Consider the following 14678-nt stretch of genomic DNA (forward strand, 5'->3'; position numbering starts at 1 on the left):
TGTGCAACAGAAGTCAAAGCAAAAGTGCACAACTTCATCTAGCCACTTCTAGCGATAAATCAAGGAGCCAATAGTGATTTTCACTGAACATTTGTTGACAACACTGGTAAAGGTTGAGTAAGTTATTTTAGAAGATTTCAGGATGCATTACTTACCAACAACAGCTGCAAATCCCAATAAAACTGCATAATGTTTTGAAGTTTACTTTCCTTGCTTTGTCTAACAACACTACAATGAAACTAGCAAATGCGTATTGTGGTTCAGAGTGCAGTATTTGTTTAGTTTTATAGGCCAAATGTTTGCTAGCAAGTTTCTCACACTGGTTTTAGCCAGGGGAAGCGCAGGCCTGTCTGGGCATGTACAGGGGGATGCCTAGCAACACATGCCTCAGAAAGCAGAAAGGAGGCAACCTCTGCATAGCACGACACATTTCCATGACTATATGCAAGATTCAGACCTAACAATTGACCCTTTGCTAAGCCCCGCCCCAGAGTTTTGAGCAACTAATTGTAGCACTTCGGTGGAAAGCAACTGTCGACGAGTCTGACACATCAAACCAATGGAGCCCAATGAGGCAATGGCAAAAACAATGTTTTGCTTAAATGGCTAAATAATTTCAATAGTGCACCAGGGGTAGTTGCAACTACGATACCTGACATACAGAGACTGTTGGAGAGTGTTTTGAATCAAAATTACACTGTTGCATTGTTTGCTAACTAGCTGGTTTGCTAGCATTCATTGAAAATGTTGCTAACGCTAGATAGCTAGCTTACCAGTTAGTTAATATAACTTGTTTTCTCCAAATGTATCTACGTTGGCTATATTAGGAATATAACTCTCATCTGCTGTCGACATCAGCAAACTATTTGAGAGCAGTTGTTAGCTCCAAAAGTGTTTTGTAGCTTTGACTGCATGCACAGTACATTCAGATCCATCTAGTGGTTAGCCACACTACATACTTAATTTGACCAGTTCCCACGAAGCAATTGTAATGACAGTTCACCATAGTCTACATAGGGCCTTCTAATCAGCAGGTTTTGCATGGGTGGAGTTTCATTTTACCTGGTGACATCACCAGGCGGTATATTTGCTAATAGACCAATCAGAAAGAGAGTTCATTAACTTCTCTACCAATAACAGATAGTTTTCAGACCACTCCCAGACAGTCCTAGCGAGTTTAGTTTTGCTAAAAATGGGAAACTGTTACAGTAAGGGACTTAATTGTTACCCATAAATGATTTGATAATGATATAAAAATGTCTGCATAGGGCCTTTAATGGTTGTTCAGTCTTTATCCACTGAGTGTCTCCCTTCTCAACCTTTCTGAGTGCTGTCTGAAAAAGAGCTGTGATATCCAAGAAACACTAGACCTGAATGCTACTACCTGCCATACTGTAATGAAAGTGACAGGACACTGATTTGAGAAACAAAGTTGTCTTAAGTGCTTTTTAATAGGCTAATCAAATATCCTGACGGTCTTCTAACCAAAATGTTGGTTAAAAGAGGCTTACAGTGGAGCATCAGCAGAGAAAACATTACTACTAATAAATGAGTGGTGAACTAAAACTTGCACTTTACTTTTTCCCCCTCTTGCTAGATCTGACTTTGCTGATAGCTGCTTTATTGAGGAAAAATTGACTTAGTATGACTGTGATATGTGGATGTCCCACCTATCTACGGTACATTCGGAAAGTATTCAGACCCGTTGACTTTTTCCACATTTTGTTACCTTACGGCCTTATTCTAAAATTGATGAAATTATATTTGTCCTTCATAAATCTACGCACAATACCTCATAATGACAAAGCAAAAAGTTTTGGGGGGAATTTTTTGCAAATGTATAAAAAAAACATTTACATAATTATTCAGACCCTTTGCTATGACACTCGAAATTAAGCTCAGGTGCATCCTGTTTCCAAATCAAATCAAATCAAATTGTATTGGTCACATACACGTGATTAGCAGATGTTATTGCAGGTGTAGCTTGTGCTTATAGCTCCGACAGTGCAGTAATATCTAACAAGTAATATCTAACAAATTACACAACATATACCCAATACACACAAATCTAAGTAGGAATGAATTAAGACTATATACATATGGACGAGCAATGTCAGAGCGGAACAGACTAAGATACCATAGAATAGTATAAAATACAGTATATACATATGAGATGAGTAATGCAAGATATGTCAACATTATTAAGTGAATAAGATACCGTAGAGTAGTATAGAATACAGTATATACAGATGAGATGAGTAATGCCAGATATGTAAACATTATTAAAGTGACTAGTGTACCATTCCTTAAAGTGGCCTGTGATTCCTAGTCTATGCATATAGGCAGCAGCCTCTAATCTGCCAGTGATGGCTATGTAACAGTCTGATGGCCTTGAGATAGAAGCTGTTTTTCAGTCTCTCGGTCCCAGCTTTGATACACCTGTACTGATCTCGCCTTCTGGATGATAGCGGGGTGAACAGGCAGCGGCTCGGGTGGTTGATGTCCTTGATGATCTTTTTGGCCTTCCTGTGACAACAGGTGCTGTAGGTGTCCTGGAGGGCGGGTAGATTGCCCCCGGAAATACATTGGGCAGACCGCACCACCCTCTGGAGAGCTTTGCGTTTGCGGGGGGTGCAGTTGCCGTACCAGGCAGTGATACAGCCTGACAGGATGCTTTCAATTGTGGATCTGTAAAAATTTGTGAGAGTTTTAGGTGACAAGCCAAATTTCGTTAGCCTCCTGAGGTTGAAGAGGCTCTGTTGCACCTTCTTCACCACACTGTCTGTGTGGGTGGTCCATTTCAGTTTGTCAGTATCACGCCCTGATCTGTTTCACCTGTTCCTGTGATTGTCTCCACCCCCTCCAGTGGCCGCTTATTTTCCCCAGTGTATGTTATCCCCAGTTATCCCTGTGTTTCCTGTCTCTCTGTGCCAGTTCGTTTTGTATGTTTAGTCAAGTCAACCAGCGTGTTTTTCCCGTACTCCTTTTCTAGTCTATTTTTCTAGTCCTCCCGGTTCTGACCCCTGCCTGACTCTGGACTACTTTCCTGTCTGCCTGATCATCCTGCCTGCTCTGACCTTGATTCTGCTTGCCCTTCGGAACCTATTGGACTCTGATCTGGTTTTGAACCTTTTCCCTGTCCACAACCATTCTCTTGCCTACCCCGTTGGATTAATAAACATTGTAAGACTCCAACCATCTGCCTCCTGTGTCTGCATCTGGATCTTGCCTTGTGCCTTGATTGTCAGTGATATGTATGCCGAGGAACTTGAAGCTTTCCACCTTCTCCACTGCGGTCCTGTCGATGTAGATGGGGGGTGCACGCTCTGCTGTTTCCTGAGGTCCACGATCATCTCCGTTGTTTTGTTTTGTCATCCTTGAGATGTTTCTCCAACTTGATTGGATTACACCTGTGGTAAATTCATTTGATTGGACATGATTTTGAAAGGCACACATCTGTCTATATAAGGTCCCACAATTGACCGTGTATGTCAGAGCAAAAACCAAGCCATGAGGTCGATGGAATTGTCCATAGACCTCCGAGACAGAATTGTGTCGAACCACAGATATGTGGAAGGGTACCAAAACATTTCTGCAGCATTGAAGGTCCCCAAGAACACAGTGGCCTCCATCATTCTTAAATGGAAGAAGTTTGGAACCACCATGACTCTTCCTAGAGCTGGCCAGCCAAACTGAGCAATCAGGGGAGAAGGGCCTTGGTCAGGGAGTTCAATGCAGGAGTGGCTTTGGGACAAGTCTCTGAATGTCCTTGAGTGGCCCAGTCAGAGCCCGGACTTGAACCTGATCGAACATCTCTGGAGAGACCTGAAAATAGCTGTGGAGCAACGCTCCCCATCCAACCTGACAGAGATTGCGAGGATGTGCAGAGAAGAAAGGGAGAAACTCCCCAAATACAGGTGTGCCAAGCTTGTACCCAAGAAGACCCGAGGCTGTAATCACTGCCAAAGGTGCTTCGACAAAGTACTGAGTGAAGGGTCTGAATACGTACAGTATGTAAATGGAATATTTACGTTTTTTATTTGTAATAAATTTGCTAAATTTCTAGAAACCAGTTTTTGCTTTGTCATTAGGGGGTATTGTGTGTAGATTGATAAGGGGAGAAAAAAACTATTTAATCAATTTTTGAATAAGGCTGTAATGCATCAAAATGTGGAAAAAGTCAAGGGGTCTGAATACTTTCCGAATGCACTGTAGACAGGTGTGTGCCTTTCCAAATCATATCCAATCAATTCAATGTACCACAGCTGGACTCCAAGTTTTGGAGAAACATCTCAAGCAGGATCAATAGAAACGGGATGCACCTGAGCTCAATTTTCAAGTCTCATAACAAAGGGTCTGAATACTTATGTAAATAAGGTATTTGACATTTTTATTTTTAATACATTTGCAAACATTTCTAAAAACCTGTTTTTTTCCGCATTGTCATTATGGGGTATTATGTGTAGATTGATGCGGAAAACAATTTACTTAATATTTTTAGAATAAGGCTGTAAAGTAACAAAATGTGGAAAAAGTCAAGGCGTCTGAATTACATTCCAAATGTACTGTATCTTAAGATGAATCCACTAACTGTAAGTTGCTCTGGATAAGATTGTCTGCTAAATAACTCAAATGAAAAATGAAATGAAACAAGAATACCAGTGTGTTCAAGTTCTGTTTCATAATTATTCTGTATATTTCTCCTAGAACCTGGAACTGCAATGGGCATGCAACTGTATCCTTTCTGAACTAAAGGCATACAGTTCAGGAATTAACTGACCAATACATCCTCTCCCAGCTGCCCTCGTCAGTAATTGCTCCAACTAATAAACCTGCTATCGAACAACCAACAGCGTAGGATTTATATCAGACAAAACAAATAGTAAATCAAATGCAAGTTCACTTTGGTCATGAGCAAATATCCAAGTGCATAATTCAGTGTGCTCAGGTCAGAATGAACAAACAGCAGACACAATAGAGAAAACAGATGGTTTGCATGGGACCCACGTCCGCTGCTGACCTTTCTTGATTGAGTTTAATAGCATACAGAGCAAATGCAAAAAGGTCACTGGTACAGACAGCTTTAATAGTATAATTGGCACTTTTTTTCATGGAGATGGTTCTGTTGCAGGGAACTAACCACTTGCTTTCGAAAATCCATAACTTATTCAGAGCATAATCACAGCGGGCCTTTGTCATATCCACGCGAGCTGTGCTACCTGGTAAATCATGGGGAGTCATTGTTCCAACATGGCATAGGATGTGGAGGAGAACTTGGAGGAGCTGCAACCTGGACTCATTGCATAGTGCATGTAAATCTGTCTCCCTCCATTTAGTATGATAGGTTACCAATTGCAATTAGTACAATATGTTACAAATTTGCCATACGAATGATAATTACGAATTCCAATTTGTTGCGTTAAGGTTAAGGTTAGGGTTAGGAGTTAGGTTAAAGGGTTACGATTATGGTTAGGGGGGAAGTGTTGTACTTGCAAAGCAACTAGAAAGTAGCAAGTAGCGGCAGGTAGCCTAGTTGTTAGAGCGTTGGGCCAGTAACCGAAAGGTTGCTGGATTGAATCCCCAAGCTGTCATTCTGCTCCTGAGCGAGGCAGTTAACCACTGTTCCCCGGGCGCTCTGATTCAGACGGGTTGGGTTAAATGCAGAAGACACATTTCAGTTGAAGGCATTCAGTTGTACAACTGACTAGGTGTCCCCTTTTCCCTAGTTGCAAAGTTGCTAATTATTTAAAGTTGTCCTTGATGAGATTCGAAACATGCAACCTTTGGGTTGCTAGACATTTGCATGATACAACTACCTATCCACCCCCTTTCAATTTTGCCTTAAATAACCTTCTGTCTTATGTAACCATACCAAACGTAAAATATACACATTTCTGTAACGGTTTTCTTGACTTGAAGGAGAGGCGGACCAAAATGCAGCGTGGTTTCTATTCATGGTTCTTTAATAAAGACTCTACACATGAACAAACTAACAAAACAAGAAACGTGAAAACCCAAAACAGCCCTATCTGGTGCAAACACAGAGACAGGAACAATCACCCACAAACACACAGTGAAACCCAGGCTACCTAAGTATGATTCTCAATCAGAGACAACTAATGACACCTGCCTCTGATTGAGAACCATACTAGGCCGAAACATAGAAATACCCAAATCATAGAAAAACAAATATAGACTGTCCACCCCAACTCACGCCCTGACCATACTAAATAATGACAAAGCAAAGGAAATAAAGGTCAGAACGTGACAATTTCAGTGTCTCGGATTTACATTTACTATGTTACGTCTAGTCTATGAGACTAGGCTGCATAACTACCTCACAGCTGTAGAGCTTTCTCTCACCTCCTACATCTGTGTGAACATCTCAGTACCATCTTCCAATTCTCAATGGATTAAAGAAAGATGTGAATTTTAAAAGTCAGACAACTAACCCAATAGTATACTGTATACTGGAAACTATAGAATCGCATTAGCACCAGGTAAAAAAGGGACTCTCGCTGGGGGGCCATGCAGATTTTTGTTTGCATTCAAGTAACATGATATTTTTAGAGTTAAGTATAACTGCAAAAATGTACTCAAAATTCCATTATAAGCATTTAAGCGTACTCTGGTCAATGGGCATCCCCACACTATTGGACAAGACTTAACAGGGAAATGGTAAATATCACAGCAGAGACTCTGGAGATTACACTACAATAACAGCAATGGCTGCTGTTTACTGATGCATACTCCCAGAATGTTTGTACAGCCCTCAGGCCATGTTGATCGTTCACAGCTAGGTCACAGTCCGCATTACAAGTGGTCAACATCTGTGAGATTTACCTCCTTCATCTCATATTAAAATGAAGAAAATGTGGCCTTTTTGTCAAATCTAATAATTAGATATTTACATTGTCACCCAAACAAAGACAGACAATGAAGCAAATCTCTCATATTTCAAGGTGGCTTGCTTTTCACACCAGCCAGCACAGCTTCACAGCAACACTTCCCCAACAGAAATAATATTATATTATATTAATGGAAACAGTAGGTGGTAATTACCTTCACAGAATATGAATAATTGGTTTAGTTCATTGGATTATTTATTGTGGGGTATGAATATACATTCTAATTGATGTAAATGGGTGAATGGGAAGACATGATTGAAAACATCATCATATGATGTGGCATGGTGTGCTGTGACTGTTAAAAAAGGTTAAGCTAATGTAATCTTGGCATGGTAATGTGCTTGTGTTAAACTGTGCGTCTTAGTATGCTAAGTATACTTTTCAGAACACACTGTATGGACATTGTATGGAGGGTTGTACTGTATGGACACACATGGAGGGTTGTACTGTTTAGACCACACATGGAGGGTTGTACTGTATAGACTACACATGGAAGGTTGTACTGTATAGACAACACGTGGAGGGTTGTACTGTTTAGACAACACATGGAGGGATGTACTGTATAGATAACACATGGAGGGTTGTACTGTATAGACAACACATGGAGGGTTGTACTGTTTAGACAACACATGGAGGGATGTACTGTATAGACTACACATGGAGGGTTGTACTGTATGGACAACACATGGAGGGTTGTACTGTATAGACAACACATGGAGGGTTGTACTTATGGACAACACATGGAGGGTTGTACTGTATAGACAACACATGGAGGGTTGTACTGTATGGACAACACATGGAGGGTTGTAATGTATTGACAACACATGGAGGGTTGTACTGTATAGACAACACATGGATGGTTGTACTGTATACACAACATACGGAGGGATGTACTGTATGGACAACACATGGAGGCTTGTACTTAAGGACAACACATGGAGGGTTGTTCTGTATACACAACACACGGAGGGTTGTACTGTATGGACAACACATGGAGGGTTGTACTTAAGGACAACACATGGAGGGTTGTACTGTATAGACAACACATGTAGGGTTGTACTGTATACACAACACACGGAGGGTTGTACTGTATGGACAACACATGGAGGGTTGTACTTAAGGAAAACACATGGAGGGTTGTAATGTATGGACAACACATGGAGGGTTGTACTTAAGGACAACACATGGCGGGTTGTACTTAAGGACAACACATGGAGGGTTGTAATGTATGGACAACACATGGAGGGTTGTACTTAAGGACAACACATGGCGGGTTGTACTTAAGGACAACACAGGGAGGGTTGTAATGTATGGACAACACATGGAGGGTTGTACTTAAGGACAACACATGGCGGGTTGTACTTAAGGACAACACATGGAGGGTTGTAATGTATGGACAACACATGGAGGGTTGTACTTAAGGACAACACATGGCGGGTTGTACTTAAGGACAACACAGGGATAAATACATGTAAATCACTGATTACAGGAACTGTTAAAACAATAATAATAAATAGAAATGTGAGTTTTTCCTAGGCACTGTGTACTCCTGCATCTGCATTGCTTTCTCTGTGGGGTTTTAGGCTGTGTATCTGTGAAGCATGTAAAAATAGCTTTATAAAATAAATGTGATTGACAAAAACATCTAAAGCTCAATAATGTCCCTCATGTCAATCATGGTTTAGGAATTATTGTTGGCAATTACAAAATAATACAACAGGTTGTCAAGGTGGCTCAAGGAGAACTATTTGAACAGAATACAGAGACACAGTGCTCAAAGTAACATGAAAATAACTAATAACCGAGGGATTTACTGTGAACACGAGGTACACTTACTAATTACTGGCTTCGTAATAAAGTATGTCATTATTTTTCTTCAAATAAACCAGCTATTGCAAATGCAGCTTTTGAGAAGAGGTCAGTTACAATGATACGCAATGTAAGCAATTAAAGTCTTCATGAGATTAGTTTCGCAAATATAAACTTTAACAGGGCAGTTATAGTCGCCAATGTCATAACAAGTCCTTCTAGGGTCGAAAGTCCTTCATTTAGCTTTAGTCACTATGATCCAGAGACGTCCTAGTATTTTCAATCATCCGTGGTCAAAGGGTTTCCTTACTCTCTTCCTGAGGCAATCTTCACAGTTGACCAACAAATCAACCCTCTGCCTAATCTGACTCGAACACAGTAGCACTCCCATCCAATATAAATGCCCATTTGTCATTGATTATGGATGGCTGTGGATGCTGCAAGCAATGTTTGTGCCTAGCTTTTCCTGTCCACAAGCTCTCATGCGAGGGCTCGTTTTATATCCGTTGCTGTCACAAAGCACTGCTCTGATGTTGCCTGTGATCCTTCAGGTCTTCCGACAGCTCTAACCCCCCCCTGCATTATTTCGGTACTTTGGGTAGCCGACCTGAATGCAGTGATCACAGCAAGGACAGAAATGTGTTGTCTCTCATGTGCAGGCTTCTGTGCTCTCGGTCTAGACTTTGACGACAATGAGTGAATGTAAAGGTATATCGTTTATCAATGCAGTTAATCGCTGTTAATAGAGGTACAGAACATGACATCTAACAGTTATGGAATGGACTAATGGCATCATAATAGTGTCTGATACACCCCAGCCCCAAGGCGATTCGCTAATAATTGATGAGTGCATCAAAACCCTTACTATAGCAATGGGCTGCCGTGTCTATGGAAGCTACCAGTTCTCACAATATGTACCCTGAATCTCTTTTGTACCTATATAATCTATCGCTTTACAGTCGGGTAAATCAATCACGTCTTTGTGGCACTGTACGTCACACATTGTGGCGGGCATCTTTGTTATATTTACTGAGTATTGTAGGATTACAGAGGAATAGAATATGTAGAATTGTATTCACGCCCATAGAGCGCGATTACACATCCACCATCAAACAGCACAGGCAAGCTCACTCACATTCTGCAGATGAGCACTGCAGAGGGAGGGCGGAAGGTGGGAAGCTACTCTGGTCAGTCTTGGGAGTGATTACCTAACTGTCTCCAAATGGTGATGTTATTCCACTGACAGTGGCAAGATGAATATGTGTCTGTCTGTGGTGATCAGACCCCTGTGCTTCCGTGATTATAGTGTTTAATAACTCATCCTCAGCAATACATAGACATTGTCCAGCCAGGATCCTTGCCAGGAATGCTTGATTTACCAAACCCCTTGAAAGGGGAAAAAATCTCATTGAGGAGACGGATTGCTGAAAAGGCTCTCCAGCAGACCCATGAATCATAGTTTAATCAGAGCACACAGAGAGCCAGGGTAGACACAGACCACACAGTAGAACCACTGTCTGTGGTACTGCTCCTCCTGCACTCAGCTCTCTCTCTATATATATATATATGTGTGTCTCTCAACACTCTCTCTATTCTCCTCTATCTATTCTCCATCTCTCGGTACAATCAGCATTTACCTTTTGAGTTCTAATGAAATAGTTTTTTACACAGTGGAGAAAGCTCGATAGTCTGGAGACAGGCCATCTCCAGGACATCAGTCTGTTGAACAGCCATCACTAGCCAGCTACCTGCCCGGTACTCTGCCCTGCACCTAGAGACTAATGCCCCATGTACAGTACTCTTAGAAAAAAAGGTGCTATCTAGAACCCAATCTTCGACTGTTCCCATTGGAGAACCCTTTGTTTCCAGGTAGAACCATTTTGGGTTCCATATAGAACCCTTTCCACAGAGGGTTTTACGTGCAACCCACAAGGGTTCTACCTGGAACCAAAAAGGGTTCTCCATGGAACCAAAAAGTTTTTTCCTATGGAGACAACCCTTTTGGAACCCTTTTGTCTATGTTTTTTGTGCTTAACAAGTCACATAATAAGTTGCATGGACTCTGTGTGCAATAATATTGTTTAACATGATTTTTTCATGATTGAGCTACCTGGGGCGGGAGGTAGCCTAGGTTAAGTGTGTTGGGCCAGTAACTGAAAGGTTACTGCTTCGAGTCCCTGAGCTGACTAGGTGAAAAATCTGTTGATGTGCCCTTGAGCAAGGCACTTCAACCTAATTGCTCCTGTGAGCCATTCTGGATAAGAACGTCTGCCATAATTACATAAAATAAATGAGGATGGATCAACAACATTGTAGTTACTCCACTAAACTAAAGTGGAAAGTAGGAAGCTTTTACCGAATAAAAATATTCCGAAACATGTATCCTGTTTGCAATAAGGCACTAAAGTAAATGCAAAGAAATGAACTTTATGTCCTGAATACAAAGGGTTATGTTTGGGGCAAATCCAACACATCACTGAGTACCACTCAGTACTCATATTTTCAAGCATGGTGGTGACTGCATCATGTTTTTTGTATGCTGGTCTTTGGAAAAGACTAAGGAGATTTTTAGGATAAAAATAAATGGAATAGAGCTAAGCACAGGCAAAGTTCTTGAGGAAAACATGGTTAAATCTGCTTTCCAACAGACATTGGGAAACAAATTCACCTTTCAGCAGGACAATAACCTAAAACAAAAGGCCAAATATACTCTGGAGTTTACCAAGACGACATTGAACGTTCCTGTGTGGCAAGTTACAGTTTTGTTTTTAGTCCAAATTATGGACACACCTACTCATTCAAGGGGTTTTCTTTCTTTCTTTACTATTTTCTACATTATAGAATCATTTTAAAAACTATGAAATAACACATATGGAATCATGTAGTAAGCAAAAAAGTGTTAAACAAATCAAAATTAATTTTATATTTGAGATTCCTCAAAGTAGCCATCCTTTGCCTTGATGACAGTTTTCCATCCTTTGCCTTGATGACAGTTTGTCCTGGACTCTGGACTGTAACAGTATAGCTTTTGTGGTGTCTATACCTGCGCTGGGATATACTGTAAAATCCTTCCTATCATCCCAAACTAAATGGTTCATCTTTCAGAGTGAGACAGTATTCAGCCTTCATTTATTGGGGGATATCAACATATTCTTCAGGTTGGTCTGTATACATGCTCTCAGCCTGGTGGTCACAGCTGAGCAACGTTTTGCACCAAATCTTCATTGGGTGGTCTGTGTTCCTCCAGCCTCCCTTAATAGCAGAGTGGTACAATTGATAGCGTGGCAGCTTGTCAAGCCTCAGTGGTAGGACATTATAATACGCTTTCAACGGACGTATCAAGTCAAGCAAAGCTTTCAGGGCTGTCATTTCCTTAAAATGGGAGTGCTCTCAGCTTCACTTGGCCAGGAGTATTATTCTGTCTTTCCCATTTTAAACCATTGACGCTGCATTGAGTTGCTACACTCCCTTCTGGAGTATTTTAGGAGATTGTTTCATCTGAAGCTGTATTTGTAGCCCTTGATGAAGATTCGTTGAAAGTAATTGCTGCTGGCAGATACTTTTCCTGGAATAAGAACCTCGACTTTCATCTTTGTTTTCCTGAATAGTTCTTATCTGTAATATTCTCTTATCTCTGGGTAGTTAAGGCGAGATCAGTAGAGTATAATGCAACTCCGCAAGCAATCAATAAGAATCAATAGTTTTCATTACATGTTAGACGATTAGAACATTACCGAGAAAAGTTGTTTATGTTGAATCAAAATACATAACCTTTCACCTTTAGGAGAAGGACTAAAAGTAAATAGAAATAGTCAACTCTCACTCAGATCTACACTGAGTGTACAAAACATGAAGATGTTTTGTACCCCCTTTTGCCCTTAGAACAGCCTCAGTTCATCGGGCCATGGACTCTACAAGGTGTTGAAAGTGCTCAACAGGGATGCTGGTCCATGTTAACTCCAATGCACAGGGATGCTGGCCCATGTTAACTCCAGTTGTATCAAGTTGGCTGGCAGTGGATCGTTCCATCTCGTTCCATCTCATCCCACAGATGCTCAATTGGATTGAGATCTGGTGACTGGGCAGGCCACTGCAGTAAGCTGAATTCACAGTCATGTTCGTGGAACCATTCCTGGACAATCCTAGCCTTGTGGCATGGGGCTTTATCCTGCTGAAAAAATATATTCACAGATAGATACACTGCTGCCATGAAGGGATTCACCTGATTGGCAATGATGTTCAGATATCCTGTGGGATTCAAATGTTGCTTCACTTTTATCAAGGGACCCAATGTGAGTCATGACAACAAACCCCACACCATCACACCATCACCACCAGCCTGCAATGTTGACACGTGACATGATGGATGCATGTACTCATGTGGTTTTCTCCATACCCTAGTCCTCCTGTCAGCTTGAAACAGCAGGAACCAGGATTCACCAGACCAGGCAATGTTTTTCTAATTCTCCAGTGTCCAGTGTTTTCGTTCCTTAGCCCACTGCAACTGCAGTTTCTTGTTTCTTCCTGAAAGAAGTGGAACTCTGTAAGGTCGTCGGCTGCCATACCCCATTCGTGTCAAGGTCCAATGAGTTGTTCATTATTTTATAGGTCTTTGGGCACCAATGTTGTACTGGACTCTCAGTCGACTAACTGTAGCCCGTCTGTTGCTCTGCACAATTCGTGTCAGACTCCTTTGTCCTCTTTCATCAATGACCCGTTTTTGACAACTGTCCTGCCGGTGGCTGGATGTCCTTTGGGTGGTGAACCATTCTTGATACACCCTGGAAACTCTTGAGTGTGAAAAGCCCAGCAGATTGGCAGTTCTTGACATACTCAAACCGGTGCTCCTGGCACCTACTACCATACCCCATTCAAAGGCACTTAAATATTTTGTCTTGCTCATTCACCCTCTGATTGGCACACACACGTCTCAATCCATGTCTCAAGGCTTAAACATCTGTTAACCTGTTTCCTCCCCTTCATCTACACTGACTGGAAAGAGTCGTGTATATCTACAATGCTGTATACTAAATTGGAAATGGTTCCTTATGCAGGTGTCATGGACAGCAAACAAAAACATGTGGTTGTTGCTCAGAGAAGAGAGGAACAGTGACAGACAGACAGACAGACAGACAGACAGACAGACAGACAGACAGACAGACTGTATCTTAGTTATTATATGATTCCCATTCAGACATAGATTCCGAGTGCTGATACCTGCATCTGATCAAATATATTGTGCTATGTGTTGCAATATGGCAATATGTGTGTCTGCAGTATATTTGTGTATTTGTGTCACGCACTAGCAATGGATGAGACTTCAACCACAACAAAAAAGTCTCTCGAGATGACTGGATAAGTATTAGTATGGGAGGTAATCCAATGCACTGATACACAGAAGGACACTACGCCCTTCAAAACATCTGTAACAGGACCCAGTGGACCAGTTTAGACAAATACAAAAGAGCAGTATACCTGACTGGGGATCAGGTCGGAGTTTTACTGTTTAGACTCTTGTGTTTAGTATGGCTGGACTGTATAGGGGGAGGCTCGTAGGAGAATGTGGTCTGAATGAGGATGGAATTCCTGGCTGGCTACCGTCCCTATTATCTACAGAAAAGTTATTTTTGTCATCTTAATTAAATCAAGTATTAACAGGCTACATTTGGTGTTAAACGTATTATCCAAACGGTAACACTTTACTTGACACCCAGTGTCATAACATGTCATGTGGCTGGATGTCCTTAGGGTGGTGGACCATTCTTGATACACCCGGGAAACTGTTGAGTGTGAAAAACCCAGCAGCTTTGCAGTTCTTGACATACACAAACAGGTGCTCATGGCACCTACTACCATACCCCGTTCAAAGGCACTTAAATGTTTTGTCTTGCCCATTCACCCTCTGAAAGGCACACATACACAATCCATGTCTCAAGGCTTAAACACCGTCATAACCATGTC

Source organism: Oncorhynchus kisutch, linkage group LG10, assembly GCF_002021735.2.
Source record: "Oncorhynchus kisutch isolate 150728-3 linkage group LG10, Okis_V2, whole genome shotgun sequence".
Lineage (NCBI taxonomy): Eukaryota > Metazoa > Chordata > Actinopteri > Salmoniformes > Salmonidae > Oncorhynchus > Oncorhynchus kisutch.